The 20,705-nt window shown below is 35.8% G+C and overlaps 3 long non-coding RNA genes across 3 annotated transcripts; all 3 read right to left on the reverse strand.

Moving 5' to 3' along the window:
• Window positions 1-1,327: 1,327 nt before the first annotated feature.
• LOC128512117 (uncharacterized) lies at window positions 1,328-2,467 on the reverse strand. The gene is made up of 3 exons (XR_008356245.1): window positions 2,427-2,467; window positions 1,962-2,108; window positions 1,328-1,864 (listed from the first exon to the last, which is right to left on the reverse strand). It is a non-coding gene; the product is annotated as an uncharacterized LOC128512117 (long non-coding RNA).
• Window positions 2,468-9,067: 6,600 nt separating this feature from the next.
• LOC128512126 (uncharacterized) lies at window positions 9,068-11,753 on the reverse strand. Its single transcript, XR_008356253.1, has 3 exons — window positions 10,941-11,753; window positions 10,624-10,680; window positions 9,068-10,215 (listed from the first exon to the last, which is right to left on the reverse strand). It is a non-coding gene; the product is annotated as an uncharacterized LOC128512126 (long non-coding RNA).
• A 5,220-nt stretch (window positions 11,754-16,973) lies between these two features.
• Window positions 16,974-18,434, reverse strand: LOC128512128 (uncharacterized). The gene is made up of 3 exons (XR_008356255.1): window positions 18,245-18,434; window positions 17,883-17,899; window positions 16,974-17,057 (listed from the first exon to the last, which is right to left on the reverse strand). It is a non-coding gene; the product is annotated as an uncharacterized LOC128512128 (long non-coding RNA).
• Between the last annotated feature and the right edge of the window lie 2,271 nt (window positions 18,435-20,705).

The following is a 20,705-nucleotide window of genomic DNA, read 5'->3' on the forward strand; positions in this document are numbered from 1 at the left end:
CCATCTGTATAGAGCTCATTCATGTAGCATTAAACCATGCGCTTACCATTTTGATCGACAATTTGTCAGCGGTTTTGCTTATGCTTACTAAAACAATGTAAAAAAAATATTTTAAAGTACAATATTAAAACCTGATGAAGAAACTTCTGCCCTACAGGGCCAGTTTGCCATACAGTTTGGTGATTCATCTGATTAAACACAGCTAATTCAACTAATCTGTGACTGGAGTTGAAGAATCCACTGGAGAAATCACAGCAATGTTTAAAAGTGACATTGAAAACATTTGAATACACAAACAATGCAAAAAGAACTCTAAGGATGTTGCTTAAACAGATGTGCGGCTATATGAAAACCACTAATTAGTGAAGTTTGAGCAAAACAAGACATAGCTTAGCAAAGCAGGACTCCTGAAGGCCATTCTGCAGTTCTCAGCCTTTCAATAAAAGCATGATGCTGAGAGTTACCCTGTTAGCTTGCACTCACTCAATAAAATAAAATTGAGCAATTACACAAAATTAATAAGAAGAGAGGGAAAGAAGTCAGTGAGTAAGGATAACATTATATTTTAGAAACAGAATGTTGGAGAGGTTGGCTATGTGGATAAGAAATTATGTGATTCAAATCTATGCCTCTCTCTCAAAGCCATGGAAAAATGTGGTTCCTGTATCTCTGGTAACAGTTCTCTTTAGATCAGAGCTGGCACTCAAGGTAAATCATAAAGAGGCACCACAATTCACCCTGGTTCCATGTGGAGGTTACCTCTCACTGTTCCAGCAAGGACAGGTAGAAAACTAACAAATGTTAGTTTATGCACTTATGTTGTAATGTCTGTAATCAACTGTTTTCTCACCAAGGAATGGCTCTTTTTTTTTTTTTTTATAGGCCTAGTTAAAGATAGATAATATGACATCTAAACAGAAATAGAAGCACAGCCTCTCATATCACTCAGAAAGCCCTTTGGTCACTATTGTTAAGTAGCAAAATTTTTCACACTGAGTTTATCGTTATAAAAATGCTGAATCTATTAGAAAGTCAGATCTGCTGTTAAAGAAAATTAAACAATACCTAACCAATAACATTCAACAGTGCTTTAATGGTAAAAGTGTAATTAGCAACAGATGATTTAGCGGACTAACATTTAGCTTTGTTCTTATGCGTTTGGAAACAAAGCACAATTACAAGAACAAACAGAAATGTATATGACTTGTTGAACAAAACATCTTAAAGCAAAGCCGTATAAGTCACACAGGATATACTATTACTAGGTATAGACAATGATATATATATATATATATATATATATATATATATATAAAACACTGTTGGTTAGTGATTCATCACCGGGTGTTCATTCATCACGGGGGACTACATCAAGTGTTTGCGCCATTTCATTGTAAATGAAACATAAGAACACGTTTGTGTTCATTTTAAATCAGTAAACTTGACTTCTATATTTTTTGTTTTTACTTTTCTTTTATAATGAGTCAATATGGGACTACTTTGCTTTTTTTTCACTACTGCCTTTTTTTTATTAGTTGGAACTTGGTCTGTGTGAACCACTGCAGTCACAACGAGTTTACTGGGATCTGTAGCTGGCACATCCAATAAAGTGGACAGCCCTTTATCGGACAGAGTGTCATCTGTTTCAGTGTGAGGGGAAGGCAAAGGGTCTATCTGAGGTTGATCTTGTGACGCAGAGGCAACTGCAGCAGTCAGAAGAGCGCCATCGGCATTGGTGGAGTAAATTTGTTGCATTGCAATCTGTACCATCTCTGAGGCATTTTTCTGCTCTGTGACGATCTTCATGACGAATTTGGGTTGATCGGATCTATCAGGGAAAAAAATCTCAATTTGTGCCGGTTCCCTGAGAGATTGAACATGAGAAAAAAAATCAAGTGTTAATTAAGTGTGCTTGGTTTTTCATGGATATTTGTAAGTGTGATTAGTGTGTGCATTAGTACTCTGTTTTCCCGTATATACGATGGCGCCTTATGATGAAGCAGAGAGCAACGAGGACGATAACTGCCAGCAGTAGCACCACCACAAATATGATGAAAACATCAGATTTTAGCCACTCAGACATGGTGGTGACCCTAGTTCCACACAGACTTACACACACACACACACACACACACACACACACACACACACACACATTAAATTAATCTCAGTAAGTATTAGGTATTAAGTATAAACTGTGCATATTATTAAGTATAGACAATGATATAAAAGCACTGTTGGTTAGTGATCCATCACCGGGTGTTCATTCATCACGGGGGACTAAATCAAGTGTTTGCGCCATTTTTCTCTGAACAACTCCAGTATAAATGTGATTGTCAAACTAAATATCACTTAATTATCCTTTTAAAAATAATAAAACACTTTACAAAACCTGATTAACTGCTAAATACACATTAAATACTTACCACAACACAAAGCCTCACGTAATTTAAAAAATAAACTCAACCGTTACTTCTCACTTGTTCGATCATTTAAACGACTCCGCCAACCGACTCCCAGTGAATCGACTCCGCGAATCGACTCCTCCAATTGACTCCCAGCGTATCGACGACGCGTTTCTCAAAGAGCCAAAAAAGAGTCGAATCTTAGAGTCGATTTATTTGCGAACGGCGCGGCTGATTTTTTTTTGTCTCTCAGGGAAAATGGCAAAGATGAGCAGGAAAACGTTTATGAACTGCTCACCTATTATAATTTTTGTCACTGTCTAATTAAGCAATCACATAAATCTCAATTCCTGTTTGTTTTTGTACAACTTTTAGACTTTTTGCTAAAAGTCCAAGTACCTCAGTAGCTTTTTAACTAAACTACAGTAGCTTTTTAACAAATACATTTACCTAATACCTCAGCTTACCTGGCTTTGCTACTCAAAAGTTAGCTACTATTTAATAAATGTATTTATTTTATTTTATTTTTTTGTCAAGTAAGTCAGTGAACTGAACTGACACAGGAGTCCTAATTAAATTTAGAATATTTAGCCAACTTTTATTTTGGCTATGGCTAAATTAAGACATCGCCAAAATACTGTTTTAAGTTAATATAATAAAAAAAAATTGGTAATTAAATTTTAAAAAGTGATGGCACAGCGGTGTAGTGGCACAGTCACCTTGGCATTCCACAATAGTGTGTGAATGAGTGTGTGTACTGTATGTGTCCTGTGATGGATTGGCACCCCGTCCAGCGTGTATCCTTTCTCGTGCCCTGGGATAACCCCCATGGCCCTGTATACAGGATAAAGCAGTATAGGCGATGAGTGAGGCAGGGTAAAATACTGCACAGTGCATCTGAATACATAAGAATATCACCAAAAATATTTATTTTTTAAATTAATTTAGTGATTTGTTTGTTTGTTTATTCATTTGTTTGTGGGTACTTAAAACCCTTTGAGGTCTGCAGGGGTTTTGGATGTCCAGACATTTGTGTATTTGCTTGATATGGATGTCTAAAGTTTGATTACACTACTGTATATTCAGCACAAACTGGGCTACAAAATCTTGTGAGCAGAATTTATGTACAAGTTATATATGTATTTTCGATAACACTTGCGCGTGGTTATTAAGAAATAAGTCACTGGATAAGGCCACCTAAAGTTTTTGCTTCAAAATGATGCAATCCTTCTGCTCACAAACAGTATATTGATGTAATTTTTTTAAAGACACTTTTTGTTTAGAAAGGAGATGTGAATGATTATGAGTAATTTTATAATTCATACCAGAGAGGAGAAATACCTGCATAATGAGCTGTACAATCAGCCTTTAAGTCAGGTATGTGACTGAGAGGGAAGTGCTTGTAGAAAATAATTTGAGGACAAAACCATTCCACTTGGGTCCCTCTCAATCACACACATGTATTCTGTCTTGCTAAGGGCTAAACTTCATTCCTCTACTTAGCATACCACCACCTCTATAGATTTTCATGCACCTGTTCCCTGCTCTTGCTACAAAGCACAATGTCATCTGCAAACATTATAGTCCATGGAGACTCCTGTCTAACCTTATCTGTCATCCTGTCAATCACCAGATTAAACAAGAAGGGGCACAGGGCTGATCCTTGATGTAAACACACCTCCACATTGCATTCTTCTGTCCCACAGCACATCTGACTGCCTAACAAGTCTCATACATGTCCTGCACCACTCTAACGTACTTTTCTGCCACTCCAGGCTTCATCATACTGTACAATTCCACTGCTCTTTTCTCAGCACCCTCTTTAAATCTAAAAAGAGACAATTAAACTCACTATTACCTTCTCTGCACTTATTAGTGTATAACATTAAATTTGCACTTTTTCTTCCCGCTCTGCCCGCAGTGTTTTAAAGTAATGTCCACTCCCTCCCCTTCTCATGCTTTGTAGAAAGAAAGCTTTCTAGTCAGTGCCCTGCCTCACTCACAAACCATATTAATGATTAACTAACATTGTGACATACAAAATGCAATGTGCAAACAAGTGTTAGAAAACTGATTTTGCAAATGTTATCATCAGTTTGAATAAATGAGAAGCGCAGTCTCTTCTCTCTGTTATGGTGGAGCCCATGACAGACAGGTTGCGTGAATGGAGGGGTTTTTATTCTATCCCCTGACTGACTGCATCTTATAAAAATCTTACCAGTCTAACCTGTAATATTTCTCCTACAGATTTCACTTTGATTTTTAAAAACTCAATAACGTCCTGTAATCTGAGCATGTTTGGCTCATTTCCACTAAAAGTAATTAGTAATGCCTGACTCCAGTTTACTGATTCTAAATTCAAAACGTTTTGCAGAAAGGGTTGGAAGTAATATGTCCCTAACACTATGTTCAGTTATTTATTTGACACCTAGTCATATAGTAATACTGTAAGCTTTTCATTTATGATATTGCTTTATAAATGTTCAAGCATAATTTTTTTGGTTCAAATGTTTCACTTGAAGTTAAAAGGCAGCCCAGGACTTTGGGAGGAAACTAAAGCACCCGGAGGAAACCCACCAAGCACAGGGAGAACATGCAAACTCCATGCACACAGATTGGAATCGAACCTGGCCGGGATCGAGTGTTTCTTGCTGGACCCTGGAGGTGCAAGGCGACAGTACTTTAAGAGTGTCACAATTGCAAGTGTTTATTTTACACAAACAGAAGGGGGGAGGGAAAAAACCAATACAATATAAAGTAAAGATAAACTGTGCAAACTATAAAAATCAACGGGATTCTGTCAACATAGTGTAGAATTAGGCCACTTATTGTGTTATACCCACAACCTTTTAAACTCTATGAAAATATTTAAATGTTACTGTAAATATTCACATGTATTTCCCTCTTTGGATAATACTGTCACTATGCTCAAGGATTTAAAATGTTTCAGTTTGTCTGTAACTTTGCTTTAGTTTGTAAATGTACTGTATTTAAATGTCAATTTTTTTTATTATACTAGAGGGTACTCTGCCATGTGCAGGTTACCCACAGCATGAGCTTGGCCTGATGTACCTGTTTTCACCATGCTGACTGTTACATTTAGTGAGGATGCTGCCAACTGTTACATTCAGGAAGAACGTCTGTGATACGCTCACAATTTGACTTGAAGATTGATGATGATGATGCAGCCTACTGTTACATTTAGTGAAGAACGTGTGTGACATGCCCCTGGTATAAATTAAAAGCTGATGATGACACTGCCTGCTGTTGAGGGATGCCTGTAAAAACATTGCTTGCCTGCCCATACAAACAGATTTTCATTTTATATATAGATTGTTGATCTGTTAGCACTATTATGACTGTTTCAATAATTAACCATTCTTTTGGGTTTGACTGATGCAATTTCAAACCTGTAAATGTGTGTTGCGTTTAACCGGAATACACAATTATTATTTTTCTTCTCCTTCATCCCGATGTATTGTGGACACGATGTAGCAATTTGACTTCAAAATAAAAGCTGCTTATAACTGACTAGTCAGAGAGATGCTGGGGCTCGGTGATTTTGCTTGTGTTTATCACAGACAATTGTTTTGAATATGAAAGCATGAGAAATTGGGAGTAGGAGTGTGGAAATGAATGATTGTGCTCAATACGTGATAGTAGGGAGCTTTGTTACAAACAACATGCATTCACGTTTATGGGGTCTGAGACAAAATACAGTAAATCTAGTGGGAAAAAAATGCCATTGTTTGACTGCAATCACATGCTTAAACCAAATCAACTCTAACTTTAAAGCAACATGCATTCAAGTGTCAGAAAGTTTCAAAATATGTCAAAGTTAGTGCAAAAGAAATGGCAGTGATTGCCTGCAAATTGTTGCTTTTAAGCCTAAATAGGTCTAACTTTTACCTGTAAAATGTTTATAGGTGCAAAGTATAGAAGAAAAACTTATTTAACAAATGTTCATCTCTAAACAAAAGTATGTTTGTTTTTATGCCTGATTAAACATTCAACTTATAAAACAAGACAGTGTACTATTAAAATGATTTAAAAGTGAAAGTCACATGGTGCTCAAAAGCGCCGTTCACACGTCGCATCAAAAAACGTGTGGAAAAACACCAGCTGTGTTAAATGAATGAAATACACAGAATTCCACCAGCTGATACAAGAGGACAGAAAGAACAAAGCTGATTGGTTCTTGTCAAATGATGCGTGGAGTGTTTGCTCCATTTTTCATCCCTGTGACGTGTTTAATATAACAAAACTGATCAGGCAAAAGATGCGACATGTGAATGTGGACAGTCAATATACACAGCAGTCTAGTCTGAGAAATGGCACTACTGTATCTGCATTAAATAAGCAGAAAAAGGTGTGGTCACCTGTCGGAGACACTGACCTTTTCTTTACACTTTGCTCAATCTTCAAATCCTCAAAGCACATGAGACATGACATATGGTACACTACCAGAAGACACTAAAGTCTTGCTTTTCTGTGTCCGCAGCACAGAAGATGAAGACCTGTTAGATGTTGGATAACTTTTTGAACAGGCACATGCTGATGTACAGTACCACCTCTGTGACAAAATCTTCCCCTTAATCTCTGTGACGTTAAACACCATACGTTTACCTGCTGTCATTGATGCCATCACAATGACATCAAAGATGGAAACTATTACATTTAGCTTTAATCTAACAGTTTATTGTTCGGTATAACACATGGGCTTTTTTGCAAAATACACTTTATTACCCTTTATTATTGCATTTCTTCTGGAATCATGATTCCTTTCCATTTGTCTTATCTGAATGAGCACATTAATACAACCAGCCGAGTCGATTTTAAGGCCTAAAGGTGGAATTTTGTTAAGGGAAGTTCTTGTGGCCCTTAAAGTTCAAATTTATTTTAGTCATTATTAGTTTTGCTGTTTTAGAATTGTGCAGTATAAAGTGACATACCTTTTTTTTAGCACAACCTAGGCAATACGTTAAACTGAATTTAAGTTCATTTTAACCAACTATACAAACATGACTAAACATAGAAATGAAAAAAAAAAAGAGGGTGACATAGGCAAAGAAATAGCACATATACACATGATCACATGTTTTTATTTGGTACACATAAAGGTTTTATTTGTTTTTATGCTGTTTTTATGGCCCACATGATATGAACTGTATGAAACATCTTGAGGGATAATATGATTTGGTTGAATTTTTCCCACTCACAAAACTTAAGAAGTTGTCCTGCATGGCAAGAAACTAGCAGTAAATAGCTCACAGTTTAGCAACTTAGTTGTGTATGTGATTCGCATTAGAGTCAACTGCACAATTCATATTGATAAAAAAAAAAAAAATGAAAATAATAATACAGTGGAACCTCGGATTACGAGTAACGTGGTTTACGAGTGTTCTGCAAGACGAGCAAATATTTTTAATAAAATTTAACTTAAAAAACGAGCATTTTCTTGCTTTACGAGCACCGAGTATCATGTTTCACGCATGCCTTTCTTGTTTTGACGCCAAGCGTCACGTGATCACAACTGAGCCAACGGTTTTTCTCTCTCTTGCGCTGCGGAATCGTCTCCCCTGCTGGGTCTTAGTGCTCGTCTCTTATTGGTATAATCAACATCTGTGCACGCGTGTACTGTTTACTATAACACTGTGACTACGTGTGTGTGAAACATATTTTATTTTGTGTTCGGAAGCGCGTGTGTACAGTTTCTTACAACACATGTGTGTGCGCGCGAGTAAGGCAAAATAAATTCTCAATACAGAGGTTAAAAATCTATTTTCTTCCTCATCGCGGTGTGTGTGTGTGTGTGTGTACGCGAGTGTAATTAGACACTGGGCCGGCTGTGTGTGTGTGTGTGTGTGTGTGTGTGTGTAACCCTGATTCACAAACACACACGCGCGCACAGAAATGAAGGCAAGAGACACACACACTGCTCTCTGAAGAAACTCTGTCGCAGGGCACACACACATACACTCACTCACACTTCTTCACACACTATGGGCAATTTGGGAACGCCAATCAACCTAACCTACATGTCTTTGGACTGTGGGAGGAAACCGGAGTACCCGGAGGAAACCCACCAAGCACAGGGAGAACATGCAAACTCACAGAGACGGGAATCGTGCCTGGCCGGAAATCAAACCCAAATCAAGGCCAGGGGTAGCTCAGTGGTTAAGGCATTGGACTACGGTTCGGAAGATCCCAGGTTCAAACCCCACAACCACCAAGTTGCCACTGTTGGGCCCTTGAGCAAGGCCCTTAACCCTCAACTGCTCAGATGTATAATGAGATAAAAATGTAAGTCGCTCTGGATAAGAGCGTCTGCCAAATGCCTAAATGTAAATGTAAACCCGGACCCTGGAGGTGCAAGGCGACAGTGCTAACCACTAAGACACCATGCCCTATATACAGTACAGTGCATCCAAAAAAAGTGCATATCAAATGTATTTAAGTTCAAGTTCAAGTAGGCTTTATTGTCACTTCAACCATATACAGTTAGTACACAGTGAAACGAAACAACGTTCCTCCAGGACCAAGGTGCTACATGCAACATAATTTTGCACATAATTTTAACATAGTTTTTAATTAAAAAAAGGTAATTAAAAACATCTAAAAATCTGAAGATCATGAACAAAAATCATTTAAATCCAGTAAATTTTTGGTGCATAACTGAACAACCTACTTTCCACTGATCTTAGAAAATAGTCTCATTTATTTTTCAATGTATTACTTTGTAAAATTCATTGTACATAGGTGTTGTCTGGCTGGACTGATTCTGGATTGTACTGTTGGACCGCCACCAAAAAGCCAGCATTGATTTTTATGTCTCTTTCCAGCCCTGTCCAACATTAAGTTTTTTTTTAAAGTCTCCAGCTCTCTGTGATTCTCCTCCATTTTTCTGCTGAACTTTTCCTGCATTTCTTTAAGCCAAACTGTTTCTTCACGAGGTATCTCTCTGTCTCCATCCCGACCTCCCCTTCATACACCTCCCTGACCTCCTCCATCTCCAGTTACTGCTTTCGCTTTATCTCTCTCACCTATTCCCCCTCTCTCTCCTGTCTCTTAGATTCCTCACATTATCGTCCATTTCTGTATTTTACTCTACCTCTTGTTTCAGTCCCCTCAAGTTCTGTTTTTTTCTCTTCAACCCTCTCTTTTTGTATCTTTCTTCCAGTTGAGTTGTTCTGTCATCAAGTTGTCTGTCATCTCCTTCATGCGCCTGGATCTCTGAGATTCTGTCTGTTTTCTATTTTCTCCAGCAACTTTGAGACCTGAGACCCATATCCACTTTCTTTACCATCGATACAGTGAAATCTGATCCCACATTTATCTACAAGTCCCTCTACCTCCTGGTCTCCTGATAGGATAAACTACTTAATGTTCTTCTTCTCATGTGTACAGCTTTCTGCAAAGATCTCTTCCATTTTCACAAGCATCCCTTTCTCCTCTCCTGTAGACTGCTTTCAACAGGTCTGGCAGTAATCAGGCCTGGGAGTAGCAAGTGAACTTTAACTTGGTGGTTCCTGAAGTAGGAATAACTTTTTCAAATAGGGCCAGGCAGGTTTGGACAGCTTTTTCCCTTAACCAATGGAATCATCATTTTAAAACAACTTTTTGTACTTACTTGGATTATCTGTGTGTGATATTAAAATTTGTTTTATAAATTAAATCATTTAATTGTGACAAGAATGCAAACAAGAACAAAAAAAAACAATCAGGAAGGGGGGCAACTACTTGTTTACAGCACTGTAGATGTTTCCTGGTTTCTCTCCTCTCTGCTTAGGATAGGGTTTCCAGTCGCACTCTGCATAAGAATAAATGATTTCAATCAGATTCACTTACTGCATTGTGGTGATTACGTTGTTACAGGGAACTCTTATGAGATTAGTGATCAAATCTGGAAAGCCTACATCCTTTAACTGACTAAAATTTTAATTTAAATACTGTTTTGACAGTATCGTATGTGGTGAGCTAGAAATAAAGCAACTGTGATTAACTCCATGTCCCACCCACTAGTGAGCTTTCTTCTATCACAAGACAGCTAATTAATTCATTTTAACTGTTTTATGCCATCTTTACAATATTGATCTTTTGACTGTGATCTATTTATAGACGTAAGCGTCTACATCTGCCTACTGTTTCTCTTTATATTCATATCTTTTACCCCTAAACTATTTTTGAGTTACACACTGAATATACATTAATTACTCACATTTAGGATCACCTTCATCCATACTGATCGGTACTTCTCCCTAAGTTTCTCCACTCACTAGGAAACATCAGAACCAATCAGAATGAGAGCCATTTTTTCAGAAGGTAGAGTTAGACAGAGGATATCATTAAAGTAACGTTTTATACACTAGAATTAAATTTAATTTAAATGTTTAAATTACACTTCCTTACAGTAGCTGAAGAGTTGCATCATTACAGTATATTTCATGTTCTTACATATGATTTATGAAATGCAGGTTTACTTACTGAAATTTTGAAACACCATTTTTAATCACAACTTTTAATTTTTTCACTCACAACTTGGAGGTATTATTTCCTTGCTACTGCTTCTCCTAATGGGGGCTGATGATTTTGTATCTTTCTGTTCCTGCAGCTGTGTTGCTTTCTCCTCTGGAAGTTTATCTTTCTCCTTAGGCTGTGTCTTTCTTTCAGTTAGAAGTCGCTCTTTCTCTTTAAGCTCTCTATTTTTTTCTTCTAACTCAGTTTTCTTTTCTTCCTGTACAACCATCTGCGTTTCTTTCTCACTCAGCAGTTTGTTCATATTCTCCGGTTGTGTGCTTTTCTTCTCCATGTGTTTCTGACTGACTTTTAATTCCTTAAGTGTTTTATTTATCTGTTTGAGCAGTACCTTGTTGCTTTGGTGCTTCTACTGGTTTCCAGCTATTAATCTGTGTTCTTCAGCTGTTTCTTTCTCAGTCAGCAGTTTGTTTATGTTCTCCAGTTTCGAGATTTTCTTTTCAACTTGTTCAGTACCATTTACTGTGGAATTTGATTATTTGTTTAACCTTCTCATTAGTCTCTAAACGTTCTTGTAGAATCTTGAGCTCTTCATTTTTCTTATTTAATTCTTTCTCCTTCTACACAAGTCTGTTCTTCTTTTCCTCCACTTGTATCTCCTGTATCTGTGTCTCTTTTAGTTTCAGTTTAAGTCAGTTTCAAAGTCTCATGTAGAACTCTGTCTTCTCCAGCTCTTTTCTCATCTTCTCCAGTGTTGTTTTTGTTTGTTTAAGTAGGGTGTCTTTCTCCTCGATGAATTTCTCTCTGTTTTTCAGTTCTGTATCTTTATTCTCCAGCTGTTGGTCTTTATGTTCCAGTGACTTTGATGCTTGGTCCAGTTCTTTAAAATATTAAGCAGGAAAGTGAGCTGAATGATTAAAGTTATCATGTAACAGTTTCTGTAATCAGTTACAGAAGTAAAGCTTGTCAAAAAAAACTTACAAATTGACAAATAATAATGGTTTACAATTAAAACTAAAGTGAAAAATGCAATCAATCACAAGGAAAGTTTATTGTTTTATCATAGTAAAACTAGTGCTATACCTCACACTTTTACTTGTTATAGAGTTATCACATTCTATAGGCTAAAATGTTGTTAAAAATTGCCAAGAAATAAATACATAACAATTTAAACATTTTGAATTGAAGTCACCTGTAAAGCTGTTTTTTAAAACCAATAATCCTAGGCTTTGGAAATGGGATACAATCTTAAAAAAAAAAAAAAGCATAAACTATTGCACTGTTTGTAATAGTTTTGTTTTGTTATACTAACACAGTTTAAAAAACATATATTCAATTCAAGATTCAAAGATTCAAATAACTTTATTAATCCCAGAGGGAAATTGCTTATGCTCGGTTACAGGTGCTCACAGTTGTTAACTAAGAAAGAATAAAGGTAATAAATAATAATAATAATAATCTTTAAAAAAAAAAAAAAAAAAAAACTCTTAAAACAGTAAGTACCATAAGAATATGACTCAGGGCCACTTGTAAGTATTGCACAGTAATCTAGTATTGTTTATGTAATATTGTATTATTGTGTGAGATCTTGTATTACATATTTTCTCGGGAAGTAGTATTGCAGTAGTTGTATTTTTAATATGGTATGTGATAATGTCCTATTGTGAAACGGTTAGTGAAAAAATCCACATACATGTGTGTATGAGTTACAGGGAGGAGTTGTAAATTTTTATGGCTGTTGGGAGAAAGGATCTTCTGTGGCGCTCTGTGGAAAATATATGTATTAGATTTTCAAGCATCTAAAAATACAGTATATTTAACATTAAGATTTAAGTAAAACTCACACAACTTCATTTCTGTTAATAACTGAGATGTGCTGAGTCTCCGAGCTCTCTCGTCGTTTCTTTTTCCTGGTTGTAAGAGCTTGACTTGGAAAGCACCACGCCCATGAGGCAACATCTATTCAATATGTTTTTTTAATAAGGGGTTATAATAAGGGGCGATTTAGGAGAGAAAGAGGGGAGGGGGATTATGAGAAATAGAAACAAAAAGAAACTAAAAGTGTGACAGTATGAGTCATGAGAAGTTTCCAGCATGCAAGATGCTACAAAGCAGGTGGTCTATGGCAGGCTAAGAAGGTGGGCATGTGCCTCCCCACGTCAGCGGCATGTTCACATCCAATCACAATTCACAGTGATGGAAGCACAAAGTTGAAAGCAAAAGAGATGACATGGCTGTTGCAGTCCGGTAGTGGCAGAAGCAGATCGGGATCCAAGGCATAGCGAAGAAGCAGATCTCCTGCAAATCCTATGGATGCGCCGCTGGCTAGAACTAAAGGCATTAAGATCGTAGTTGTCTTGTCCTGCAGCTCCTGTCCCAGTGTCTCCAGGTCATTTTTATTGGTTTCCATTTCTTTATCTGTGTTCTTCAACTGTTTTTTCTCCCTTAGCAGTTTGTAGCATGTTCTCCAGTTGTGTTTGTCTCCTCCGTGTGCTTCTGACTGTCTAAACATTTCCTTAAGTGTTTTATCCAATTTAGTTTATATCTGTTTGAGCATATATCTTTTTCTTTTGTTGTTTTTACTGGTTTTTAGCTCTTTAGCTGTGTTTCTTTTGCACTCAGCAGTTTGTTCATATTCTCCAGTTGTGAGATTTTCTCTTTAACTTGTTCAGTAGCATGTTGAAGTTTATAATTTGTTCCTATTAACACTGCGTCTCTCTCAGAAAGAGTCTTCTCATTAGTCTTTAAACGTTCCTTCTCCAAAAGTCTCCTTTTCCTCCACTTGTGTTTGTGTCTCCTGTATCTGTGTGTCTTTCCGTTTCAAAATCTCATGTGGACCTCTTCTCTAGCTCTTTACTTATCTTCTCTAATGTAATTTTTGTATCTTTAAGTACTGTGTCTTTCTCCTCAATGATTTTCTCTCTGTTTTTCAGTTCTGTATCTTTATTCTCCAATTGTTGGTCTTTATGCTACAGTGATTTTGATGCTTGGTCTAATTCTTTAAAATATTAAGCAGGAGAGTGAGCTGAATGATTAATATGATCATAAGCAGTAATCAGTTGCAGAATTAAAGCCTGTTATGGCTACAGACAAATTTACAAATAATAATTGTTTAACATTAAAAAAATTAAGTGAGCAATGCAATTATTTTCAAGAACCATTTAATATTTGATTACAATAATACTAGTGCTGTACTCAGTCTTACTCATTATAGTATTATTATTACATTTTATAGAATGAAATGTAGTTCATAATGGCAATATATACATTACATTAAAACACATTTTAGATTGATTGCAATTGGTTTATACTAGATTAAAAAGTCTACTCACTCACTCATCTTCTATACCGCTTTATCCTGTATTCAGGGTCACGGGGACCTGGAGCCTATCCCAGGAGGCTTAGGGCACAAGGCAGGGTACACCCTGGACAGAGTACGGGGGCACACACGCATACACACACTCACACACTCATTCACACACTACAGGAAATTTGGGAACGCCAATTAGCCTAACCTGCATATCTTTGGACTGTGGGAGGAAACCGGAGTACCCGGCGGAAACCCACCAAGCACGGGGAGAACATGCAAACTCCATGCACACAGAGACGGGAATTGAACCTGAACCCTAGTGTTGCAAGGCGACAGTGCTAACCACTACACCACTGAAATAAGTCTTTTTTTTTAAAAAATATTCTTTAGATTTTTCTGTTTATTAACACCAACAATTCCAGACTTTGAAATTGGGATACAATTTTAAAAAAAGAAAAACAAGCATAAACCATTACACTGTTAAACTATTAGACTGTTTTTCAAACATCAAAAATATCTAGATTAAGAAGAACTCACACAGGATTATTTCTGTTAGGAACTGACATGTGCTGAGTCTCTGGGCTTTCTCGTCTTTTCTTTTTACCAGCTGTGAGAGCTTGACTCAGGGATCACCACGGACGCAAGCGGATATCTTTCATTGAAAAAAATTTTTTTTTTTAAAGTTGTTATAATAAGGGAAGGTTTATAAAAGAAAGTGGGCAGGGGAACCATGAGAAATAGAAATAAATACTGTGAACAGAAAGTAAAAGTGTGCAAGTGTCACGTGCAATCATGATGGCATGAAGCAGGTGGTCTGTGGCAGTGGCAGGCTAAGAACCCCCTTCTTAGCCTGCCACTGCCACAGACCACCTGCTTCATGCCATCATGATTGCACGTGCATTTGGCGATAGCAGCAATCACTAGGTCATCAGCAGCATGCCCACTTTCAACATAGACATTTATAAGGAGACAGGGCGTACCCATTACTTCCGGTGGCAACTTGACACCATATGAGTTGTTGCTACTGTGCAAGAACCCAAACATATAACAGAACTTACTGCTTGTTCTTCATGCAATTAGTCAAGATTAATGGTATTGAATCAAGAACAAAATATGGAAATTGTTATGGTGAGAAGAATGCGGCGACATTTCTTGGCAGATAATTAGAGAAGAATCACATATTTTAAACAAATATCTTTAAACAAATCTGATCATATTATGATTGAATTTATGAAGAAGTGGAAGGCGAAAAAGTAGTCACATTAAGATTTCTGTACTATTTTCACATGCACCTGTAATAATGCGTTTGTTCAATAAAAGATAATAATAATAATAATAATAATAATAATAATAATAAATCCAGATATAAAAAAGAGACGGTTTCCACCTTGCAATTGTACATATGTACAAATATGCTTTTTTTTTTCATTGACTGGCTATGTTGTTACAGCCACTCAAGACTATTTCTATGTCTATGAAAAAAAACACAAAAAAAAAACAATAATATCGCCAAATTTAACTTCTAATAATGATTGAGAAGTGCAATATTGATTTGTAGTCAAGGTTGAGTTATGAGGTGATCATATACTTTATGCTTTATCAAATAAAGTGAAGGTCTTTCACACCAAACTCACTCATTCATGTCTTTATGGCCCTTGCTTTGTGCACTAGTGTACAATATAACCTTAGGTGGTAAGCAAGCATTGTTCCTCTTACATGCTCCTCCACAGCCCCCTGCTGTACTCTTTGTACATGCATGACTGTGTTGCCACTACCAGGTCCACCACCATCATTAAGTTTGCTGATGAAACCATTGTGGTAGGCCTGATCTCTGACAACAATGAGTTGGCCAACCTGAAGCAGAATGGGAATCTGGAGAATTGGTGCCAGAGGAACAACCTCCTTCTAAACATCAGTAAGACTAAGAGTTGATAGTGGACTTCAGCACTAAGTAGGAGAGAATGGGCAGAATATGCATAAAATACCCTTTTTCACTCAGGAACTAAATTACCCCCTATTGTCTACTATTATTCCAACCCTGCTGTAAAAATCTACATAAACAGTGGAAATTAAATAATTAAATTTATTAGTACAGTAGTTTTGTATGACTACACACCAGTCTCTCTCTCTCACTTTGTTTCTCTCTCTCTCTCACACACGCACACACACACACACACACACACACACACACACACACACACACACACACACAAATCATCAAATTTTAATTATAGAATTTAAAATCTATTTTTGACCCATTTTTGTACCCAAGCATGTAGGTGAAGCCACAAAGTCTAATAAAAAACAAAGCCTCTTCTTTATATGAAACTACACAAATTGGGTAAAGAATGTTTATTCTATAATCATTAAATCTGTCAGTCATTTCAGAAACTCACGTATTAAATTAAAGTTTTCATTGCATCTCTGCTGAGAGGATTTGGCGTATGTATCATACCCTTCAGTTCTCTTCTTTTTTAAAATATGTCAAAAGCTGCGCTTGAACTGCTAAATATGACTTACTTTTCTAGTTGTTTTGCTGTTTTCAACGTTAAATGTTTTCCTCCCTATTCTTTCTGTGTTCTTTGTGGGTCACCTCCATGCTCACAAAAAGCTTTAATTATTAATCAACACTATTAAAGAGACAACCAAAAACCATCAACAGTACTTTTATACAGTTATACTATTTTTCAAATAAATATGGAAAGGCTAAGTAGGCTTTTAAATAATTTTAAATAATAATAATTTTAAATAATAATAATAATAATAATAATGTTGTGCTTCATTTAATCATGTCACTCCCTGTCACCAGTCTGTAAAGCAGAGTTCGCCATTTTCATTCTCTCATCTTCTGTCCATTTTCTGTCGCTCTGTGGAAGAAAATAAAAGAACTGTGAAGGTTTTATACCCGTCTCCTATCAATTGTAAGAATTTTATGCAAATTGTAATTAATACTTATGTAATTTTGGTCATTTTAATTTATGTTTTAGGGTGTACTGTTGTAATAGTAAATTATTCATAAACAGGTCGATAGTTGTGTTTCTTAAACAGTCAAATGTAATAAAAATGATTAAAGAAACAAGTTTTTAATGACACCATCCGCTGTTACCTTGGTAACTTACAGTATCTACCCATCACTTTGCACCATCTTAATGATAACATAATTTCATAACCCCCCCCCCCCCCTTTTTTTAAATGCTGCTTTTTTCAAGTTCAAGTTCAAGTAGGTTTTATTGTCATTACAACCATATACAGTTAGTACACAGTGAAACGCAACAACGTTCCTCCAGGACCAAGGTGCTACATGCAACATAAATTTACAACATAAATTAACATGGACACTAAACTAGCTAACCAAGAGGCCTAGTTAGCTGGCTAGCAGAGACAGGACAGAGAGACCTAACATAAATTACAACATAAATTAACAAAAACTAACTAGCTAAGTATAACTACAGGTTTTATAGACAACATAAAGTGCACGTGCAAATGTGCAAACAAGAGCAACAACAAAGTGACAGTGCGCAACCACGACATAACAGAACATAAAATATTGTGTTAAGGTAGTGGAGAAACATAAACATTCCTTAACACAGCAGCAAGAACTGCTATCATCAGTAAAAGATATATGAATTATTAATATTAAAATTTATTTTTTGAATTATATAATTTTGTATATTTTATTAAAAATAACTCACCTGATAAATCACGACACCTTTATATATATAAAAAATTAAGAGAGATTACTAAAAATGCATTTTTCCTTAATAAATAAATAATTAAACAAATACATAAATAAATACCATTCAGGATATTTTAGTATTAATGCTGTAAGAAACACACTGACCAAATCACTCACTTTTACTCTGATATAATCTCTTTAACTCACATCTGTCTGTTATTATTAGTAACAGTAAAGTTAGTCTCAATAAATTTTAGAAGAGATTATTGCTATGGAGTCTTATTAAAACGACAACACTACATTACAGTCATGATGCTCAGTGGTAATTTACCGTGAATAATTGACAAACAACTACAAGTTTTAATAAATATCTCTCACCTTGCTCTTCTATGCGCTGTGTCTGTGAATAATGACGTGTCAAAGTTTTGTGCATGATAAATTGAGTTTAATGATATATTGAAAAGAAAATAACTCATACTTCGACCATATTACATGTCTAAAACAAAGGTAAAATAGTTAAGGATTTATAGTTAGTTGCTGATCATCTGCTCACATTGGAAAGATTTATCAGCTACAGAAACATAACTGTGGGGGGAAAAGTCACACAGCAGGAAACCAGTTAACCATTAACCTACTGTATGTGTCTGTATTTTTCACTTTAATACAAATATAAAACTGTTCTGCTATTAACATGTGTAATTACAGAGCTGAAGATATGGAACACATTAACGCCTCATCAGTGTATTTAGATCTCGTCCCCTTACTGAGGTGTAGCTCCTTATTAGTGCAGGAGAAAATGGAGTGTATAAGAGGAGAGAGATTCTGATGGAGTCTGGCAGTGTGCTTTATACAGTATGTTACTTATTTGCTGGATCTTTTAACATCTCTACATACATTATTTCAGTGCATTGGGGTTATGCACAGGTGCATTGTGGGAAATAAACTGAGTGGATTCTCGTGGAATACTGAGAGTATAATAAATAATTATATACATTAATGATTTTAATTGACGAAGAAACAATAATAACTCTTGCAAATAAATATAAACACAATCTGAAAAAAACATTTACAATTCTATTTCATTCTTCCAATGAAGTTTGATGTATGTAAAAAAAATGTATAAAATATCAGTCTTGACCATTAGTGTGACTTTTAATTGCTTACTTACCCACATTAAAACCCCTGTGTCAAAGGACAGAGAGAGATGTAATGTTGGATAAAAAGACGTGATTTACAGTCAAAATAGCTGCTAAACAATTTTTACTCTGTGCTTTAGTAATATTTGAAAATTAATTTTAAATAGTTAATATTTAAACAATTAAATAATTCATGGAGTGTTATTTCTCAGTGCAGTAACACATACACTGCCTGCACCCCCACCCCCCAAATAATAATAATAATAATAATAATAATAATTAATGTTACCATTTCCGACTAAGAAAAAGAAAAATTACATTTGCTACATTCAAGTTAAGATTGTACTCCAAATGTTGCAACAAGTGCAGCTGAATAGCCTAAAGTCATAAATTTTGTACAGTATAAAATGAAAAGTAACAAATTTGCCGTGTATCAATTTGTTGTCCCAGTGTTAGTAAAATTGCTATTTTTCTAAAACTATTTTATATTTATGCCACAATTTAACTGCATGTAATCCCTATTATTCTGTAATAATTAATGCAGGCTGTCAAGACCGTCAGTCCTCACAACCACCCTACCATCCTCCCCCAACTTAAACAATAATAAAAAAAGTTATAACCAATTTTAGCAAGATAATAGGAAACAGCGAGTATCTCCAAAAGTATGCATTAGCCTAGCTAGCTTGCAGCTAAGCTAACATAATTACAGCTGGAAATAAGACTGAAATTCAATAATTTCACTCATGAGTAGTACTGACATGGCAGAAGCATCATCATATGCTTTTCATAACCAACTCTTACAGGATCAGAGAAATGTTATCTTTGTAACCAGCACAATATCTGGTCTGGGAGCAGCACTACAACACTTCTGTTTAAACAAAACAAACAACAAAAAGTATTCTATTCCTACATTACTTTTATGGTGCAGTGAGATCTTGTCCTCAGAGCACTTAGCAGATTATTTTAAATGCAAACTTAACAATCACATTGACAGAACAGTAAAATTGTCACATGACTTTAACAAAAGCTTGTCTTTTACCTAGCGTTAGCCGCTTAGCTCACACTGTGGCTCCGTCTGATTCTGCAGCGGTGATGTCTGATGTTTTATTTTAAACTGATATTAAGCCAGTATAATTATTAGTTTCATTAGATCTAATGGGTGATTAATTAGTGTGTCATTTGTAAAAAAAAAAAAAAAAAAAAAAAAACTTTCAGCTTTTAAGTGCTAAATACAAACTAGACAACAGCATGATGAATGTTCTGCCAGCGATCACAGTCTGTTGTGTTCACTACACTATGCTCATGATGCTCATATATCTATGTGCTATTGCACTCTGAACACACAGCACAGTCCAATCTATTTCATCTGCACAATAAATATATTATTCATGCAGCATCAACACATCACTATCAGAGAAAAAGACTTTATACTCACCAAAGAGTTTTACCTGTGAAAGTAAATAATAGAGAGTGAAGATTTAATGCATGAGTACACATGTGAATTGTTTCATGTGAAAATGTGAAAGTAACTGTTACTCTGGTTAAAACACAGCTGATGTGTGTCTTAATAAAAAAGAGGAAAACTAGACAACAATCAGTCATCACATACAGTAAATTGGAATCAGAAGTATGGAATTTGGTTCCAGCAGTTGGTGACATTTAAAAAGTACAAACATAAATATCAATGAACGTATTGACAATAC

This window comes from Clarias gariepinus, chromosome 24 (genome assembly GCF_024256425.1).
Source record: "Clarias gariepinus isolate MV-2021 ecotype Netherlands chromosome 24, CGAR_prim_01v2, whole genome shotgun sequence".
Lineage (NCBI taxonomy): Eukaryota > Metazoa > Chordata > Actinopteri > Siluriformes > Clariidae > Clarias > Clarias gariepinus.